Source organism: Pongo abelii, chromosome 14 (assembly GCF_028885655.2).
Source record: "Pongo abelii isolate AG06213 chromosome 14, NHGRI_mPonAbe1-v2.0_pri, whole genome shotgun sequence".
Taxonomy (NCBI): domain Eukaryota; kingdom Metazoa; phylum Chordata; class Mammalia; order Primates; family Hominidae; genus Pongo; species Pongo abelii.
In genome coordinates, this window is record NC_071999.2 from 91,481,169 (window position 1) to 91,501,495 (window position 20,327).

General features: G+C 37.8%; 1 non-coding gene across 1 annotated transcript; it reads right to left on the bottom strand.

Moving 5' to 3' along the window:
• Nucleotides 1-2,165: 2,165 nt before the first annotated feature.
• Nucleotides 2,166-2,269, bottom strand: LOC112128623 (U6 spliceosomal RNA). Its single transcript, XR_002911117.3, has one exon. It is a non-coding gene; the product is annotated as a U6 spliceosomal RNA (small nuclear RNA).
• Nucleotides 2,270-20,327: the final 18,058 nt, after the last annotated feature.

Sequence of the window (20,327 nt, forward strand, 5' to 3'; positions counted from 1 at the left end):
AACCATCTCCTTTTTATCCTCCCACCCCATCACCCTTTCTAGCCTCTGGTTACCATCTTCCTATGCTGTATTTCCATGAATTCATTCTTTTTAGTTCCTTTATATGAGGGAGAACATGTAATATTCATCTTTCTGTACTTACCTTATTTTACTTAATGTAATATCCTCCAGTTCCATTCATTAGGTTGCAAATGACGGAATTTTATTTTTTGTGGATGAATAATATGACATTGTGTACATATAACACATTTTCTTTATCCGTTTATTAATTGATGGGCACTTAGGTTGAATCCATATTTTGGTTACTGTGAAAAGTGGTGCAATAAACATAAGAGTGCCAGTATCTCTTTGATATACTGATTTTCTTTCCTTTGGATATGTACCCAGCAGTGATATTGCTGATTCATATGGTAGTCCCTTCAGTATGGGTAAAGGTAAACTAATTTATATGGTAAAATTTCAAGACGTGAGATTTGATACTCATTTTCCCTCTCCTGGTGAGTCATAAGATTATAAAACAGGAAGCTCTGTGAGTCAAAACCTCAAATATAAAATGAGACACCAAAACAAGAATGGGCAAGAGAGGGAGCACCTTGATCAACCACAAGCCAAAACTAGCAGAAGCCTGTACATTAACTAAGAAAACAATTGAAGAAAGGCTTCCCTCAGGGTAGGTTCTAAAACTATGCAGATCCAAAATGAGTTTAAAGAGTTTTGAAAATTGGAAAGCTATCATTGCTGACTGCAAAGGTTTGGATTGTTTGTTCATTTATTAATTTCATTGTGTTTTTGGAAAAAAAGGAACAAAACTTGAAGGGATACTTGATGAACTTTTCTTTCTCGTATAAGATTTACCTTAACATTAATTGTTGGCATCGTAATTTTTTTTTTTTAAGACAGTGTCTCACCCTGTTGTCCAGACAGGAGTGCAGTGGCATGATCATAGCTCACTGCAGCCTCGATCTCCTGGGCTCAAGGGAACCTCCTGTTTCAGCCTCCTGAGTAGCTAAGGCTATAGGCACACACCACCACACCCAGCTAATTTTTTTGTTTTCTTAATACTTTGTAGAGACAGGGATCTTGCTATGTTTCCAAGGCTGATCTTGAACTCTTGGCTTCAAGTGATCCTCCTGCTTTGGCCTCCCAAAGTGCTGAAATTACAGGTGTGAGCCACCTCACCCGCTGGCATTGTAATTTATGTTGTTTAATTTAATACCACAGCAAATATTTATAGATCAGTGTATTTTATGTCAATTGAAATTCAATGACTGGAGAAGGAAGTTGGATTCATATCATGGAACTCAAGGCTCATAACCTAAGTCTTTATTATTATTTGCACAGCAAATGATGCTTTTTTCTTTATTGTAAGATCTTACAGGAAATGGAAATATTATGCACCACCTTCCCTGTCATATTAAAGGAGCTATGGGAAAACGGTCTATGTACAGGCAGAGAGGTGGATACCGAAAAACTGAAAACACCTTTATTGCATTTAATTTTTGGATTACTTTCCCTTTCGAAATAAGGCATAAGTAGAATAGAACTTGGCACTTCAGAATTTCAGTTTTTAAGAAGTTTTTCCTATATAAAAATATTTCCCTAAATAAAAATATATGAGCTACCCATTTATGGATATATATAAAAATGTATAATTAAAAAGAAATTATGGTTTATTTTGGGAAAAAACATAATTTGAAATAGCTTTGATTACTAATTAACAAATTACATGAGAGAGAAAGTTCAGCTGAACCTCTGATACACTAAAAATAAATGTAATATTTTTTCATGGTAAAAAATGCTTACTTTTCAACCAGAACAACTCATTGTAATGTGTTCCTGTGTGAAAATATAAATGGATATTTATTCCTCTAACTTTTTTTCCTAATATAATTAGCCTGAGTAGTAATATGCCTAAGCCTAACAAGAGCATATTAGATAGTTTTGAGAAGTTTAGTTTCGCTTCATAAATCTCTTTTTAGTATTTACTTATTTTTATTTTATTATTATTTTAATACAAAGCTTTGCAATTAGCAATTTTATTAAAAAAATAAAATGTACTAAAATAAATGCTTGTGTGGTGTGATTGGTAAATAATCCAAAAAAAAAAAGGTTCTTTTTTTTTTTCCTTCAAGGCAATCAGTCAGAAAGCAGGTTTTGTTCTTCAAAAAAATATGGAATATTTCATAAATTTGCATGGCATCATTGTGCAGGGGCCATGCTAATCTCTGTATCATTCCGATTTTTTAGTGCATATGCTGCCACAGACAGCACCATAAATCTTGTAAAAGTATATTTTGCTCATCTGTGGAATTGACTCAGTTCAGACTTGCTGAGGCTGGGAGATCAAAACTCTTTGTTTAATGCTTTGGGGAACATAGCACTGTTGAGAACATTGTATACATTAAGTAAAACAAGACAGTTTTCCCTACTTGGGAACTTTAATGAGTAAGATACCTACTTGATTTTTCTTCCCTTACTATTTGATATGTCTTTTATTTATATATAAAAATGCATTATAGCACATTTCTTAAACCTTTCAAGGAATAAAAAAAATTCCATTATTCATTTTTCCAGTACAATATGAGCTCAGCTATGACTTGCAGCCTCCGCAAGTGTCAGACGACAGGTACATTTTAAAGCCATTTAAGAATCTTTAGTAATGGAAAACAATGCCAGCATCTGCCTCATTTTGGGAAAAAAATTTAATTAATTAATTTGATTCAATTCCCTTATTTGCTTAAAGCTATATTGTAAAGATTTTGGAAATAAAGAAAGATAAGATATAGTAACAAAATAGTGAATAATGCAAGGCCATCAGCTTATAAGTAGCATTAATTAATGTAGTATAGGCCACTGTTTCCAAGACTCTAATGTTCACATAAGTTACCTGATGATCTTGTTAAAATGCAGGTTTTGATTCAGGAGGTTGGAGCAGGGCCTGAGAATGTGTGTTCTACCAATCTCCCAGGGGATGCCGCAGCTGCTGGCCTATGAGCTCCCTGGAGGTATGAAGGGGATGAACCAAAACTGCTGTACATGCTGCAGGCAACATGTTAAAAGGAAGTAAGAAAATCAGAAGTGACTCAGTGTCAGGAAAAATTGTGAAAGACCTTGAAATGGGCACATACACAGCAAGATTACTGAGCATTCTGTTTTACGCAATCACCTGGGTTATCTGATTCCCTGGGTATGCCACATTCGTTGCCTTTAAGATATTTTACAAGTCTGTAAATAATAAAGAACTCACAATAATGCAAATTATTCCTAGTGAGGGGAATGAACTTTGTCTAACATATTTCTAATTGATTATTGTAACTGCCCAACAGGTTCACCTTACTGGCTGCCTAGACAGAGCCAATTTATCAAGACAGGAGAATTGCAATAGAGAAAGGGTAATTCATACAGAGTTGGCTGTGCAGGAGACTGGAGTTTTATTATTACAATAATAATATTCTCTATTATTACAATAATAATATTCTCTATTATTGCAATAGAGAAAGGGTAATTCATACAGAGTTGGCTGTGCAGGAGACTGGAGTTTTATTATTACTCAAATCAGTCTCCCCGAGAATTTGGGGATCCGAGTTTTAAAAGATAATTTAGTGAGTAGGGGCTCGGGAAGTAGAGAATGCTGACTGGTCAGGTTGGAGATGGAATCATAGGAAGTGGAAGCTGTTCTCTTACACTGAGTCAGTTCCTGGGTGGGCGCCACAAGACCAGATGAGCCAGTTTTTCCATCCAAGTTGTGCCAGCTGATCCATGGAGGGCAGGATCTGCAAAATATCTCAAGCACTCATCTTTGGTTTAACAATAGTGATGCTACCCCAGAAGCAATTTGGAGAGGTTTAGAATCTTGCAGCCTCCAGGTGCATGACTCCTAAACCACAATTTCTCATCTTGTGACTAATTTGTTAGTCCTACAAAGGCAGTCTAGTCCCCAAGAAGGAAAGGGGTTTGTTTAGGGAAAGGAGTGTTTTTGTCTGAAACAAAGCTGGACCAAAAGAACTAAGTTCCTCCCAGAGTTAGTCTGGCCTATGTCCAGGAATGAAGAAAGATGGCTTGGAGGTTAGAAGCAAGATGGAATCAGTGAGGTCAGATCTCTTTCACTGTAATAATTGTCTCAGTTATAATTTTCGCAAAGGCAGTTTCATTATTGTCTTATAAATATTGAATTTTTACTTCTATTAGCAACTAGTTTAACATTTCTTATTGCATATGTACATCTCCTCTCTGGATTCTTCTGTAAACTACTTGTTACAGCCTCATGTCTGCCTTATTGATTAATGAGTAAATAAAATATTTGGCCTGTAGTCATTTTATGTTTGAATGAATCATAACATTACCCTTTACAAAATTACCTTTGAACTTAAGGAAATACTTTATTTAAGAAATAGAGCTTTGACATATAGGTAAGAAAGATTTAGGCCAAAAGGATGTTAAGAAAAATATATTCTAGTAAGAGAGAGATGAGAGAGGAAATAGGACAAGACATTGATACATTTATATAAGCAGCAGGTAAAAGTGTTTGGTGGTGAGGGTCAGTCTGGGTGAAGAGCCAGGCAATCAAAGAAGCATTTCGACACACATGCAGTATTTAGAGGAAATTAGTCTAGATATTGAGAGAAGAGAGTACATGAGATAAAAAGAAAAATGAGAATTCCTAATATTGAAGTAATTTGTGATATGGTGATGGACATTTAGGCCAAAAATGAACAAGATTTAATAAATGACTATATTAAAAGGAATAAGAGAGAAAGAAGACAAAGAGACCGTATGTTTTTCTTTTTAATTTTTATATTAAAATCTTTTCAAATGGCTGGGTATGGAGGATCATGCCCATAATCCCAGCACTTTGGGAGGCCGAGGCAGGCAGATCACCTGAGGTCGAGTCCAGCTTGGCCAACATAGTGAAACTCCGTCTCTACTAAAAATACAAAAATTAGCCAGGTGGGTGGGGTGGCATGTGCCTGTAGTCACAGCTACTCAGGAGGCTGAGGAAGGAGAATCGCTTGAACCCGGGAGATGGAGGTTGCAGTGAGCAGAGATCACGCCATTGTACCATAGCCTGGGCGACAGAGTAAGACTCCATCTCAAAAAAAAAAAAAAGAAGTTTTCAAACTTATAGAAAAGGAACAGAATTAGTATAGAGAGTTCTCGTGCAACCATACTGACCATTTTAATAATTATTTGAAGTATTTAGTTCATTATTCTCTCATCTGTTGTATTAACTTTTTGAGAGTAGGTATGAGTATCATAATTGCAACAGGTTTGAAGTGGACTTTTAAAAGAGAATGTTATTGCTCCTAAGAAGAAAAATAATAAATAGTTAAAAAATTTAAGAAAAGCAGAGACTTGGAAGATAAGCTATTTTGGTGAATATATGTCTCAGTCAACAAAACACAATACAGCATTTAACTTGAAATTAACCCTACACACCACAATATTTCAGCTAAATTTTTGGCCAAAAACCTGTGAGATACTTCTCTTTGCTTCTTTCTAAGTACTGTAACAACTAAATATTTTTCTAAGTACGTCAATGAAAGATCCCAAACTTCAAGAGACAAATAGCTTTGTCCACACCATTTCTCTCATTTTTTGGATAAGAGACAGAAATTTGTTAAGATGTTCAAATGGGTAAAATTTTCTTGTGTGCAAAAGTGAAAGATTAAAATACCCACACCACATTGTATACATAGCTCTTTATTGACATCAACTATTCTTTAGTCATTATGTTACTAGGGATCCTGAATCCCTTTCTCTTTTATCCTTCAAATACAGCAAAGTATCTTGCACAATAGTGGCACCTGAGCTGATGAACTTGGCTAAGCCTAGTCCATGGGTGGCCATTCAAGGTCAGGTGTTAAACTATAGCTCATGGGTTGTATCTGGCCTGTTGCCTGTTTTTGTAGGGTGGGTCTAGAAAATTAGGAATCATTTTTACATTTTTAAAACATATAAAATATTAAATTAGTAAATAATATTTTGTGACATAAAAATATATACCCGTAAATAAGGGGTTTTTGTTTGTTTGTTTTATGTTTTGAAATGGAGTCTCACTCTGTCACCGAGACTGGAGTGCAGTGGCACCATCTCGACTCACTGCAACCTCTGCCTCCTGGGTTCAAGCGATTCTCCTGCCTCAGCCTCCCGAGTAGCTGGAATTACAGGGACCTGCCACCACGCCTGGCTAATTTTTGTATTTTTGGTAGAGATGAGGTTTCACCATGTTGGCCAGGCTGGTCTGGAACTCCTGACCTCAGGTGATCTGCCCGCCTTGGCCTCTCAAAGTGCTGGGTGTAAGGGATAATTGGAAGGACAGCAGAGAAAGGAATGAGGCCAGTAAACCTAAGTTCAGGCAAACTGATTTATTGTCAGTCCTGCCGGGGGCTACCTCTTGACAAAAGCAGAGGAGGCAGCCCCGCTTAGAGACTACAACAGGGCTTCATAGGGCGAGGAACTGGGTCAGGGTGGGGGAGCTGAGTTGGGTGTGCAGGAGGGCTGAGTCGCGATGGGGAAGCTGAGCTGGGTGTGCAGGAGGGCTGAGTCGGGAGTACAGGCATCTTGACTGCACCCTGGAGATGTTTTTGCCAGCTTTGTTATGCGAGGTGAGCAGACATGTTAACTGCATCCTGTAACTGCCTAGACAAACAGTTACTGGAGGGGTCAGTGAAGGGGAGTTTGTCTTTAGCCCTGGGGGAGCTATGCAGAGGTCACAAAGGACTGCACTATAAGACCTATGGGAAGGGAGGGGGAACAGTCTGGTTGGGGTGACCCTAACACTGGGATTACAGACGTGAGCCACCGCACCCAGCCTGTAAATAAGGTTTTATTGGAACACGCCATTCCATTCACTTATATACCATCTTTGGCTTCATTGAACTATAATGGTAGAGTTGAGTAGCTGTGACAAAAAAGGTTTGTCTCACAAAGCCTAAAATATTTGCATCTGGCCTTTTGCAGAAAAACATGTTGACGTCTGCTCAAGGAATGCAAGGTGACCTGTTCTCTCTTTTTCTGTTTTGTTTTGTTTAGTTTTGTTTTTGTTTGAGACAGAGCCTTGCTCTGTCCCCCAGGCTGGTGTGTGGAGTGCAGTGGTGTGATCTTGGCACACCGCAACCTCCACCTCCCTGGTTCAAGCAACTCTCCTGCCTCAGCCTCCTGAGTAGCTGAGACTGCAGGTGCACGCCGCCACACCTAGCAAATTTCTTTGTATTTTTAGTAGAGACAGGGTTTCACCATATTGCCCAGGCTGGTTCCAAACTCCTGAGCTCAGGCAATCCGCCCACCTCACCCTCTCAAAATGCTAGGATTACAGGCGTGAGCCACTGCACCCGGCCGACCTGTCCTCTTTTTTAGTTTTGAAACAATGGACAGTGATCATGGTGCTCAAATATAAGTGTTTGTTGTAGTTTGTAATGCTGGAAGGCCACTTCTCTCTCGTCTTTTGGTAAAGTATTACAGGTTGCACAAGTTAGAAAATGTGGAAATCAACTGCTCCCCATGACATTTCTTCCTCTCCCTTGGGAATTGAATGGCCTAAGTCTTTTTCTACAATTCCCTTACAGTAATTTTTTTTCAAGCCTAACTTTTTCCTAGAGGAACAAAAAAATGTTCATCTGGAAAATGGCCAAAGCATCTTAGCTGAAAGGCTTAGTTCTCCAAGGGTCACATGGCCCACTTTGCCCTTCAAGTTTTCATTCACTGGGAACAGATGAGTGCAAACCTCATAGTAGTTCTCAGCCTTCCTAGGGGCATTTGGAAATGTTTAGAGGTGCTTTAAAATTTTTTCTTAAAGACATGGGAACCAGCTATCAGAATTTTAATAGGTAAATACCAGACGTATGAAACATCATGCAGTGCATATTACAGTGAACAATTATCCTTTCAAAAAATTCAAGGGTACACACATTGAGAAATACTGTTTTAGAGGATAAAAGACAAAACAAAACAAAACAAAACCCAAAACAAAACAAAAACTTTTATTGCCTCCCATCTTTCAAGACAATCAGAAAGGACTTGGTGCCCATCTGACTCATCAACAACATGCCACAAGTGAAATAATAACACCCAGATGATGACAAGTGTCCAAACATCCCAGCCACATGCAATTTTCCTGCTGCCTTTCGGGAACAAGTTTTATATTCTTTACTATTTTTTCCCCCACAGGTAAATTTAATTTAAAACTATATTCACGGCCGGGCGCGGTGGATCATGCCTGTAATCCCAGCACTTTGGGAGGCCGAGGGGGGTGGCTCACCTGAGGTCAGAAGTTTGAGACCAGCCTGGCCAACATGGTGAAACCTCATTTCTACTAAAAATACAAAAATGAGTCAGGCGTGGTAGCAGGCGCCTGTAGTCCCAGCTACTTGGGAGGCTGAGTAGGAGAATCGCTTGAACCGGGAAGTGGAGGTTGCAGTGAGCTGGGATTGTGCCACTGCACTCCAGCCTGGGCGACAGAGCCAGACTCCATCTCAAAAAAAAAGAAAAAACAAAACTATATTCTATCGTGATATTTTTAAAAGTATTACAAGCAAAAATGTTTTCTTTTCTTTCTTATTTTTTTTTTTTGTTTGTTTGTTTGTTTTGTTTGAGATTGACTCTTGCCCTGCCACCCAGGCTCAAGTGTGGTGGTACAATCTCAGCTCACTGCAACCTCCACCTCCTGGGTTCAAGCGATTTGCCTGCTAAGCCTCCCCACTAGCTAGAATTACAGATGTGTACCACCATGCCCGGCTAATGTTTATGTACACATATATTTTTTATTATACTTTAAGTTTTAGGGTACATGTGCACAACGTGCAGGTTAGTTACATATGTATACATGTGCCATGCTGGTGTGCTGCACCCATTAACTCGTCATTTAGCATTAGGTATATCGCCTAATGCTATCCCTCCCCCCTCCCCCCACCCCACAACAGTCCCCAGAGTGTGATGTTCCCTTTCCTGTGTCCATGTGTTCTCATTGTTCAATTCCAATCTGTGAGTGAGAACATGCGGTGTTTGGTTTTTTGTCCTTGCGATAGTTTACTGAGAATGATGATTTCCAATTTCATCCATGTCCCTACAAAGGACATGAACTCATCATTTTTTATGGCTGCATAGTATTCCATGGTGTATATGTGCCACATTTTCTTAATTCAGTCTATCATTGTTGGACATTTGGGTTAGTAGAGACAGGGTTTCACCATGTTGAGGAGGCTGGTCTCAAACTCCTGACCCCAAGTGATCCGCCTGCCTCAGCCTCCTTTAAGTGCTGAAATTACAGACATGAGCCACCATGCCCAGAGGAAAAAAATGCTTTCTTTTAATTTGACCCATATTAAGATAATCTCCAAATGGCATCAACATGAAAACCAAACCATGACCTTTAAGGTTTTACTCCTATTTCTATACATTTTCTGAGGTGGACCATTTTACTTCAGCCAATGGTTAGGAGGTACACAGCCTTGTAGATTTTGGCCCTCACAGCAGTAAACTGAGGGTTTAGTTAAATTGGTTCACATGATTTTTTATGCTCAGTATTAGAATTTACCAATAATTTCCCACTCTCAACATAGTAGCCCAGTATTAGACCTACTGATCTCCTGGATTAAAAGCCAGGTATTTTAATAGTATATAGAATTAAAAGAATTTCCAGATTTTAAAGATGAGTTGATAAAACAAACCCACAATGGATGAAGGTAGTCATAATTTTAATAAGTTGATATGTTACGGTTTCACTCTGTAAAATATTACCTGAGAGCTAGAGATACTATGTAGGTCTTGAATCTCTAATTAATTCACCAACTACTACCAGTTTTTTTCTGTATATTCATGTGACATATATTATGACTCAGTTTTAAATATACTTTTCACTTTCCTAAACTCGTAAAGGCAAATGTTATTATGCGTATGGTTATTTTTACCTAAAATAAAACAGCAGTTCTTTGGGCAGATTATGGGAAAGTCAGACTGAGTAGAAAACAAACTCTTGATTCATTTAGTTATCTTAAGCCAGAGTGGAAAGGTTATGATTAGATTCTTAGAATGCCTGGCCCACCCTGGGGCAGAGTTGTCTATCATCTTCCAAGAAAACTTGTCAGGCTTCCACCATCCAATCCATTTCAATGTTTGCCTCTATAATATAGTCTTATTAATGTTTGGAAGGCATCCAAGAAATTCAGGCAAACTTTATGCAAACATAAATTTCTGTTAGAGCGTACTTTTACCCTGATGATTAGGGAGTGGCTCAGTGTCATCCACCTTCCTATCATGGGAAGGTTTCATGTCTTTAGGCATAGCAGGTAAATGCCAATCCCAATCATTTTGGTTTGGGAATCTCACAGGATCTCGAAGCACCATACTCACTTTAGTGCACGCCTCCTTCACAATCACTACCCTGTTTATGCACCCATTTGTCTGCCTCCTGGGATTATACCATCTGCTTTGAGGGGACATACACATTTTTCATTGTGAATATCTTCCTATGCTATAATATGTATTTTTATGGGTTATTACAATTCCGATTTTAGTTTGTTAGGTATTTGTTATACACAGAAAATTGTCCTGTACAAACCTTGACATGAGGCCCTAATCATTAGAATACCAGTGGCCAGACCAATATCCGTATAAATAAGGATCATGACTGTTTATAGCGCAGGACACGATACATGCCAAAAATGTGTTTTTACACAGTGAAACTAGGTCCCTTAATTCTCTTTTATAAAGACTCACTTGAGACCAAGAAAGGAAGACTGAAAACAAGATATTACCTTTGAATTAAAAGTTGAGGAGCCATCTGCAAATCACTCAGCATCTCTAATGCCTAAGGGCAAACCACCTACGAGAGGAGCTTTCGGGATTCTCGTAAGACTGTTATCTGTTGGTACAGATTTTTCTTTCCTAGAATATTTCTCTAGTAAAGCAGCCAAAGTTCTAACAAGAAGTAAAATTTTCTTGGTGTTGGTCTTTGTCTCAATCTACCCATAGCACTTCCATTAAAGGGGTCTGGTATGTCCATCCCACCTTATGGCAACAAAATAACTTTCTTCAAGAAAGTCTGAGGAAGCATCTAGGGGCTGACATTTAAATGTAGAATTCTATTTTAAAGCTCAGAGACCAATATCATCAATACTGCTCAGGGACCTGCCACAGGCTGCATGTAGTTATATTGGCAAGAAGAGAAACCTATAGGGTCGCATTTGATCTTGGCAATAAACACCAAGAAAAATGTATGCATGAAACCCATCTATGAGGCTCTCCTGGCACTGAGATTTTGGGGTTCCATGCAACTGTTTATGCACTTTGATTAATAGTTATCTTATGAAAACTCTATAATCTAATACCTAGATACAGGATATGTAATCTTCAGAAACAAACCATGCTATTTTTTCCCTCCTTTCTATATTTGCCTCCAAAAAACAACTCAACTCCCAAAGAATACTTTATGTGGAAATCTCTGATTTTCCCCTGTTGAACAATTCATTTGTTTTCAAGTATTAAATCAATAAGTGAGCTAATAGCCTCAGTTGCACTTCTTTTCTAAATCTCCCTGATCATTATGCCATCTAGGCAATGAATTATGTTAACATTAAGTTATGTTAGATTATACTATATTAAGTTCTAACATTTAGATTTTGCCATAATTAATAAAGTATTAATTAATTAAGTATTCCTATGGCAGAGGAAATAAAAGACGAATTGCTATCTCTAAGAAGTAAAATTTCTATTGATGACTGAAATATACTATCCTAAAAATCATTATGGTCAGTGATGACATACCAACAAAGTGGGTTTTAATAAAGAGCTACAAACATTAAACAAACAAACAAAAGCACATTGAGTTTATAGAACTTGTACCACTTCATCTAGTTTTCTGTAATACTCAGGGAATGTTCATGACTATCTGTTTCACAGGCTATGATAATGAGTTAAAAGAAGAAGTTTTGGAACATGCTATTACTTAGTTCCTTCACTCTGCAATTATAGTTGTAACTTCGCTTGAATCTTGTTGCAAAGAAAAGAGAATAACAAATGACTTTTTGGAGCAGGGAGCTCCTGAAATTTCAACTCTGCACGTCCCCTTATCAGTATATTTATGCTCTTGCTATTGAAGAAGGACCTTATCCTTTCCCCAAGATAAACACTACTCAGCTCTAAAGACACACATAAGGGAGTTAAAATTACTTCCAGAAATGTCTTTCTCCACTGTATTCAAGTTGTGCTGTTAGTACAATTCAGAGGCCTCCTGACTTTCAGTGAGCTGTGTCAGGCTACTATGATAGCCACCAGCACAGGATTCTTGCCCCTTTTGTCAGTTACCAAATAGAAGAAGAAAGAAAGGTGTGGTGGTGTGTAATCTGGTGTTCCCACCAGCAGCGACCATCTGCAGCCAATGGAAATGTGAGGAAAATGAGGAGGCCTAGCTTTCAAACCCCAAATCCCACAAGTGCTATAAACCTTCAAGAGAGGAATTCAACTCCTCTTGTCAAAGAAATAAGGCAGCATAAAAAAAGTAAGGGAAGAAAAAAATAATTCCTAAGCTTTTTTTCCCTGCTAATTTTCTATTCTACAGTCCTCAGTTTCCCTGAGCATTTGAGCTTATAGTAGCTTTGAACTATATTATGAAGGAAAGCTTAGGACTTATTTCCCTCATTGAACAAAGTGACTTTGGGTCATAATGCAATCAATTAATTTTAAAATTTGCCCTTTTATAACCATATTACTGAGAGGTGAAGCCAGCTGGACTTCCTGGGTTGAGTGGGGACTTGGAGAACTTTTCTGTCTAGCCAGAGGATTATAAACGCACCAATCAGCACTCTATGTCTAGCTAAAGGATTGTAAACACACCAATCAGCACTCTGTAAAAATGTACCAATTTGTGCTCTGTGTCTAGCTAAAGGATTGTAAACTTACCAATCAGCACTCTGTAAAAACGCAGCAATCAGCGTTCTGTGTCTAGCTAAAGGAATGTAAACACACCAATCAGCACTCTGTAAAAACGCACCAATCAGCACTCTGTGTTGAGCTAAAGGATTGTAAACACACCAATCAGCACTCTGTAAAATGGACCAATCAGCAGGACATGGGCAGGGCCAAATAAGGGAATAAAAGCTGGCCACCCCAGCCAGAAGCAGCAACCGGCTCAGGTCCCTTTCCATGCTGTGGAAGCTTTGTTCTTTTGCTCTTCACAATAAGTCTTGCTGCTGTTCATTCTTTGGGTCTGCACCATGTTTAAGAGCTGTAAGACTTGCCATGAAGGTCCAAGACTTCATTCTTGAAGTCAGTGAGACCACAAACCCACTGCAAGGAAGCAACTCTGGACACAAAGGAACAAACTCCATGCACACCATCTTTAAGAGCTGTAAAACTCACCACCAAGGTCCGCGGCTTCATTCTTGAAGTTAGTGAGACCAAGAACCCACCGGAAGGAACCAAATTCTGGACATATGACCACATTTTCATTGCCATATTGTATTACACTCCAGCTATTATATATATACACACACACAATAAGTAATCAAAATATCAGGAGATTTAGAGATCAGCATTATCACTTGCTCCTACATTCTATTACATAGTATTCAAACATCACTATAGAAATTTTATCTCTCTGCTTGAGTCGTGAATTACCTTTTCATACACCAAAATATATCTGGTAATTTTGAAGAAGGAAATGAAAATGGTTTTTTCTAGAACTAGGCTGCTTCTTCAAAGGAGAAGATTATTCGCATTATTATATATCCTATGCTGGAAAAGATCTGATTGATAATGATATCGAATTTCAGCTTCATGATATCATTTCAGGGAGTCTTAATTTAGAGTTACTACTCTATTCTTGGAATTGGCGTTGAAAAATAAGTTTGCCTATTTCAGTTGGGCTCTTTCAGAAATTGCTTAGAAACAGTCACTGAAATGGAGTTAAGACTCCAAAATTTTAATGGGGAAAAAAAGCATGAGAAAGGTGCATAAAGAAGTATGATTGGGTAGGGGTTACTGTCAGACTGCAATGCATGCTTGAACAAATCTTTCCAAATGAAGAAGGAGGCCCAGAGAAGGACTGCTCACTAGAGGAGTCCCAAGTAGGGTAGAAATGACTGTTTTTTTTTTTTTTTTTTTTTTTTTTATCCACTGCCCTGCTCTTTTATGGGCTACAGTTTGTCACAAGAAAAGCATAGCCTTAGCTTACAATCCAAATTGGACTCTGAGTTAACAGTTAACAGCATTTCTTGCAAGACAGCATCAAGTTCTCTTCTGAAAGGAGGTTTGAGCTGAGCAATTACATGTCTGAGAGTAAACCTGCAACAAGGAGATTTGTGAAAAGAATTACAGTCCCATCTTTGCATTTGGTCTTGGGACCGCGAATAATACTCATCATTTTCTTTCCCACTATTCATTCTAAATTATTCTCTCCTTAGCTACCACTTCTTCCAGTCCCTTTAGTTTGCCTGATAGTTTGATCTAAACCCTTATTTCGGAGGCATCTGAATGACTGATAACCTTTCTCCAGATTTAGTTATTGCAGGTGTTCATTTACAGTCACAGTTGGCAAAGATATACCAAGAGATAAAAGAGATTTTTGCCTGAATTTAACATATGCACCTCTGTGCCACCTCTGAGTAAATACAGAGAGTTGCCTTTGCTAATCAGGGTCAACTACCTCTGTTGAGATGAATACTCCCCTTATTGCCTATTGGTCCCTGGACATAAGGAGCCCAAAGTTTCTAGCCAGCAGCCATAGCTTTTAAGTCAAAGAAACCTGGATCTGTCCCAAGGTAAGAGTGCACACTCTTTGAGGATCAGAGTTACAGGGACAGGAAGTACAAGTCCCTTAGTGAGTCAATAGAAGTGATAAGTTGGCCAAGTTTGCCCCTGCCCTCAGTTTCCCCAACACACGTATTCTTTCTATAGGAGACAAAGTGCCCTTTGATGCAGTGCTCTCTAGTTTTATGTGTATACTATGCCCTGGAGGATGGCAACCAATATTTACATGCTATTTCCTCCAAGATGACACTTCAGTGTGTCTTTGAAACATACCATTCTAATAATCTATTATTCTAGTACTTCTAGACAGAAGCTGCTGGTGGTAGGGGTATATGATATGATCAATAGATCCCATGGTCATAGGACCATCCAGCATCTTCTACACTGCTGAATTGATTTCCTGTTTAAATGTTGTGCTTGAGAATCAGATTTGTAAGTTCCTTCAAGGAGTGCTAGCTGAAGCTCTGTGGGTAGCAAAGGCAAAATTATAGCTGAAATTGTGGTCTATTCCTGTGAGAACAAATTGAGATAGTTTCCATCATGGCCAGTTCATCTCTTCGAATAGTAACATCTAACTGGGGCTGTTAGTCTATGTTGCTGACAGGTTGCACTTTCAAAAGCAGAAGTAGCTAGATCAGTAAGGGCAAGTGGTCCATGTTGTTGGAATAATGCATAAGTTGATTATCTGAAACCATGATGCAACAAAATTCTGAATAATTTTCTCTTGGAACTTGTGTTTTGTAACTGAAGTCCGATGAGACAGTGCAACGTACAAGTAAACATAGGAGATATGCACAGTATCTGAGTCCACCACAATTCTCAATAGTACATTTATATATAGTGTTCATGATGAGTCACCAAAACAAAATTCTGTGGATTGGTCATGTGTGGGAGTTTAAGGAGGCCCAAAGCAGTGAGTACAAGGAAAGCATGTTATGTCTGCTACTCGGTAAGCACAGGTGTTGATGGCCCTGAATCATCGTGTTCAAGCCAGAATTTGCTTTGCTGACAGAATAGCAATGACATCATGGATTGCGTTGTTCAAAAAATATGTTGAAGTATTAACTTCCAGTACCTGAGAATGTTAACTTATTTAGAGGTAAGGTTAAAATCCTGACCTCCAGAACTATGACACAATATGTTGCTGCTGTTTAAGCCACATAGTTTGTGGTACTTTATTACATAAGCCCTAGGAAACTAATTCAGATGATGTAAGAAACATGAAAGCACAGGGAACACTATTATATGTTTTCTTTCCTGTATTACCTCCCTGTATTACTTCTGCGTAGTTGTCAACCTGTAATGCTGGAAATGGCTACACAGGAAGGAAAAGAAAAACAAAGTAACCCATAGTTTCTTTTCCTTTAGTTCTTTCTTGTTTCTCTGTAAAAGGCAGAATTTTGATATAATGTGCAAATATCAAAAAGGGAAGAAAAGAGTTAAGTCAGAGTGGGTAGCATGTCCAGTGTTCTAGCAAGAACAAAATAAATATGCAAGTATGAAATATAAGTTGTTTATTAATTGCACTCTGGTTTTTATTATCCATCTATGGGGTATTGATGCAACTTAGATATAACCATCAGATTCCATTATTTTCTTATTTATTATTTTACGCATACATTATAGATGCCTCAGTCATCACACCAGTTAATGCAACCTCCTAATTGACAAATTTTTCCAGGAAGACAAGTCAATTTTTTTTTTTCCATTTAGATCTTAACCTTATGCTACAGGGTGGGTCTGCCCTCCTGAAGACCCAAGATGAGACCCTAATGCTCTAGTAGTCAGTCAGTGATCTCATCTGACTACTTCCTCTCCTGGACCATTCCCAGCATCAATATGGTGGTTGGGTTCTGAGACATATTTAGGAAGGCAAAAAGGATTATTTGGGTTATAATCCCAAAGAAAAGAAAAGGGGTCAAAGCTTGATTGGGCAGGGCAGCTATCAAATTAGAAACAGACCTGACAAAATCTTTTCCCGGAGAAAAGATATATTGGCTAAGAAGCTGAAGCAGACCCTGAGGCAGCTAATCATTGTGTTCAAAGCTGGGCAGAGAGTCTTTCCCAAAAAAGTATTTAAGCAAAAAAACCTGTGTTTTCCACATTACCTACTTTTTCTATCAACATTTCAAAAAGAAATTTGTAAGTATTAAATATTATATTGCAGTAATAACCGTAAGTTTACCTTTTTGAGAAAAGTTCCCATCCACCTTAGCAGTTCTTACTTAAAAAAATGGTTAGTAGTCTCAATTCTTCTTGCTAGCAGAGAAGGGACAAACTAAATAGGTCAAGAAATCTTTAAATCTTTGAAGGAGAATGGTGTCTTGGAATAAAAAAAACCAATAATTTTAATGAGAATATCACATATATTCTCATTAAAAAGCTATCTTAGATCGAAATTGGTGTTTTCATCAAATGCTAGGAGAAGTGTGGTAGCTGTTATCAGGATTACACTGAGATTCCAGATTTTTTGCATAATGAGTGTAGAGTGTATAAACTCAATATATTTTTGCTAAATCAATTAGGATTGGGGAAAGACATTGTGGAACAAGTAAAACATTGTCAGAACTCAATGCAATACAAAATTAACTTTTTCATAACTCTTTAAGCTAATTAATTCCTTTTTTTCATAACTCTTTAAGCTAATTAATTCCTTGTCCACCAAGGACGGGAAGCCGTCTAGTCCAACTTCCTTTCAGCTATTAGAATTACATCTACACAGTGCTGGAGGTTGGGCCCTGGTCAGAGGTGATTGGATCATGGAGGTGAATTTTCCCTTTGGTGTTGTTCTCATGATACTGAGTTATCATGAGATCTGGTTGTTTAAAAATGTGTAGCACCTCCCACTCTTCTCTCTTTCTCTTGCTCCTGCCATGTAAGACGTGCCTGCTTCCCCTTCACCTTCTGCCATGATTGTAAGTTTCCTGAGGCCTTCCAAGCCATGCTTCCTGTAGAGCCTGTGGAACTGTGAGTCAATTAAACCTCTTTTCTTTATACATTACCCAGTGTCAGGTATTTCTTTATAGCAGTGCAAGAATAGACTAATACTCTGAAGGACGGGATTTATACATGATTGCGAAACTGAAATAATTATTAGTTACTTCACTGGCTATCAGTATAGAAGTGTGCTAGAACACTGAGGAAATTTTGCATTTCTCATTACCATAGAAATCAGAAATACATGGCCAAATTACAATATTTATTATGGTGTACCATGAGATGTGATGCAGTAAGTGCTATTAAGCAAAATAGGATATCATACTTGCAATTTGTTGATCTGTTAAGGACATGTTAAGTTTAAAATATAATAGTGTATTTAATAGCCCTGAACAATATTATTGAGATTTTTAACTTATATGGTCCTTTAAACAATATACTGTCTGTATCAGCTTCATTTTACCTTTGATGTACCATTGGTCTTTCCCTAAAGAGAGTACAATGACTAAAACCCAGACTGTGATTTATCTTTCTGCAAGAACCTGTCCCATGCATTTTGCAGCTTTTCTTGTAAAGCAGATCGATCATCTATCTAGCGGTACTGGGTTTTCAGCCTTACATGGATGTGTTGGAGGCCAAATTGCATGTGCCTTCTTTACACTGGGCAGGTGCTCTCCAATGGACTTAGTTGTCAGCATTGTTTCTTACAAACAGCTTGTAAGAACTCCTTGTAATGTTGAGTTTATACTTTCTGAACATTATTATTATTATTATTATTTTGATATGGAGTTTCACTCTTGTTGCCCAGGCTGGAGTGCAGTGGCGTCATCTCAGCACACCACAACCTCCACCTTCTGGGTTCAAGTGATTCTCCTGCCTCAGCCTCCTGAGTAGCTGCGACTACAGGCGTGCACCACTAAGTCCAGCTAATTTTGTATTATTAGTAGAGAGCAGGTTTCTCCATGTTGGTCAGGCTGGTCTCGAACTCCCAACCTCAGGTGATCCGCCCACCTCAGCCTCCCAAAGTGCTAGAATTACAAGCGTGAGCCACGGTGCCCGGCCTGAACATTATTTTAATAGCTATAGAACTATAAGCAATGGATGTGCCATGATTTATTTCATAAATCCTTTTAGATTGACTTTAGTATTGATTGGATGTATGTTTTTTCTGTTGTAGAGTTGTATCAAACAACTCTGGACAAAATATTCACCCATTTCGTAAACATTCACCCATTTCGTAAACATTTCTTATGATGAACTCTTAAACTAGATGTAGAATTGCTGGATCAGAATAGACTTAGAGATTTTAGAAACACTTTGGTCTTTTGGATCATCATCAGACCCATGAAAGCATCCTGTATTTTTCATTTGCACTACGTTAAGCAAAACACTGACCACTGCATATGTAAAAACAAATTTTAAAACAGAATTGGTCAAAAATTATGTAGTAGTTAATTTTCTTGTAGGAAAAATAAAGAAAAATTTAAAGAAAAATAAATGTACATATATGTTTGAGAATTTTATAAATGAGGAAAAAAATTAAAAAAATTGTCCTGTGGAATATGTGGACCTATTACTAAAAATAGCTTCTCAAAACATTGTTAGCACCTCCTAGTTCTCTCTCTTTCTTATTACTCACCATCTGCAACCTCGTCCTTACAGAGTTTTTCACAGTAATGGCATGCCTACGTTTACAGATCTCAGCCTCACACCCTCAATAGAACATTTCTAACCCTCTTTACAGTGTACACACAGGCACTCTCTCTCTGTTACACACACACACACACACACACACACACACACACACACGTTTTCCCTTATTCTGGGGTGAGGGGAACAAGCAGAAGCTAAGAGGCCCCAATCTAAAATGATAAAGAATGCTGCTCCATTATGCAGTATATATATTATGTATTAGTTTGCTCGGTTGTTCCACATTTTTGCCTTTAAATCATATATTTCTCTAACATTTTAGTTGCTAAGTTTAAAGCCATGGTTTATTCTATGTATAATGGGATTAAAGTCCTTATTAGTAGGTCTTTAATACACATCTGTATGTGTGTTATTTCAGGGGAATTTGAAAGGCAGGCTTTCTTCCTCAATAAGTCTTCCCCAAATCTCCACGTGTCTTAATTTAATTTCTTTAAATTGCATTTTGGAGTGCAGTTTTTATTGGTTTTAAATTGTAAATACCTCTAGATTGGTAACAACTTTGTCACAACACCTGGAATGAGAAATTTATAACAGCCCTGTCCTGCTTGTGAAAAATATGTAGAAACTCCCCAAATTAAGAGGACTCAGGTTAATAGTATTCAATATATATGCTAAATTTATGTAAGTATAGCTATTTGTATATAACATATTGGTAAGCATAATTATTTGAACACTTTTAAAGCTCAGATGTTAAGATATGAATACTTCATTTGCTTAAGTTTACAGGATTACTCTGAGGAGTAATCCTATAAAATAAGTAACACTGTTATCACCATTGGGTAGATGAAGCTTAGGAGAGATAATTGGAGCAAAGCCATTCGACCAATAAAGGTTAGAGCTGAAATTGAAATTTAAGCTTAGTCAACTAGAGTGACTAAAATTTTAAGTACAAGAGAAAGCACATAAAATAATTCCAGAATCCTGGATATTACTTTAGA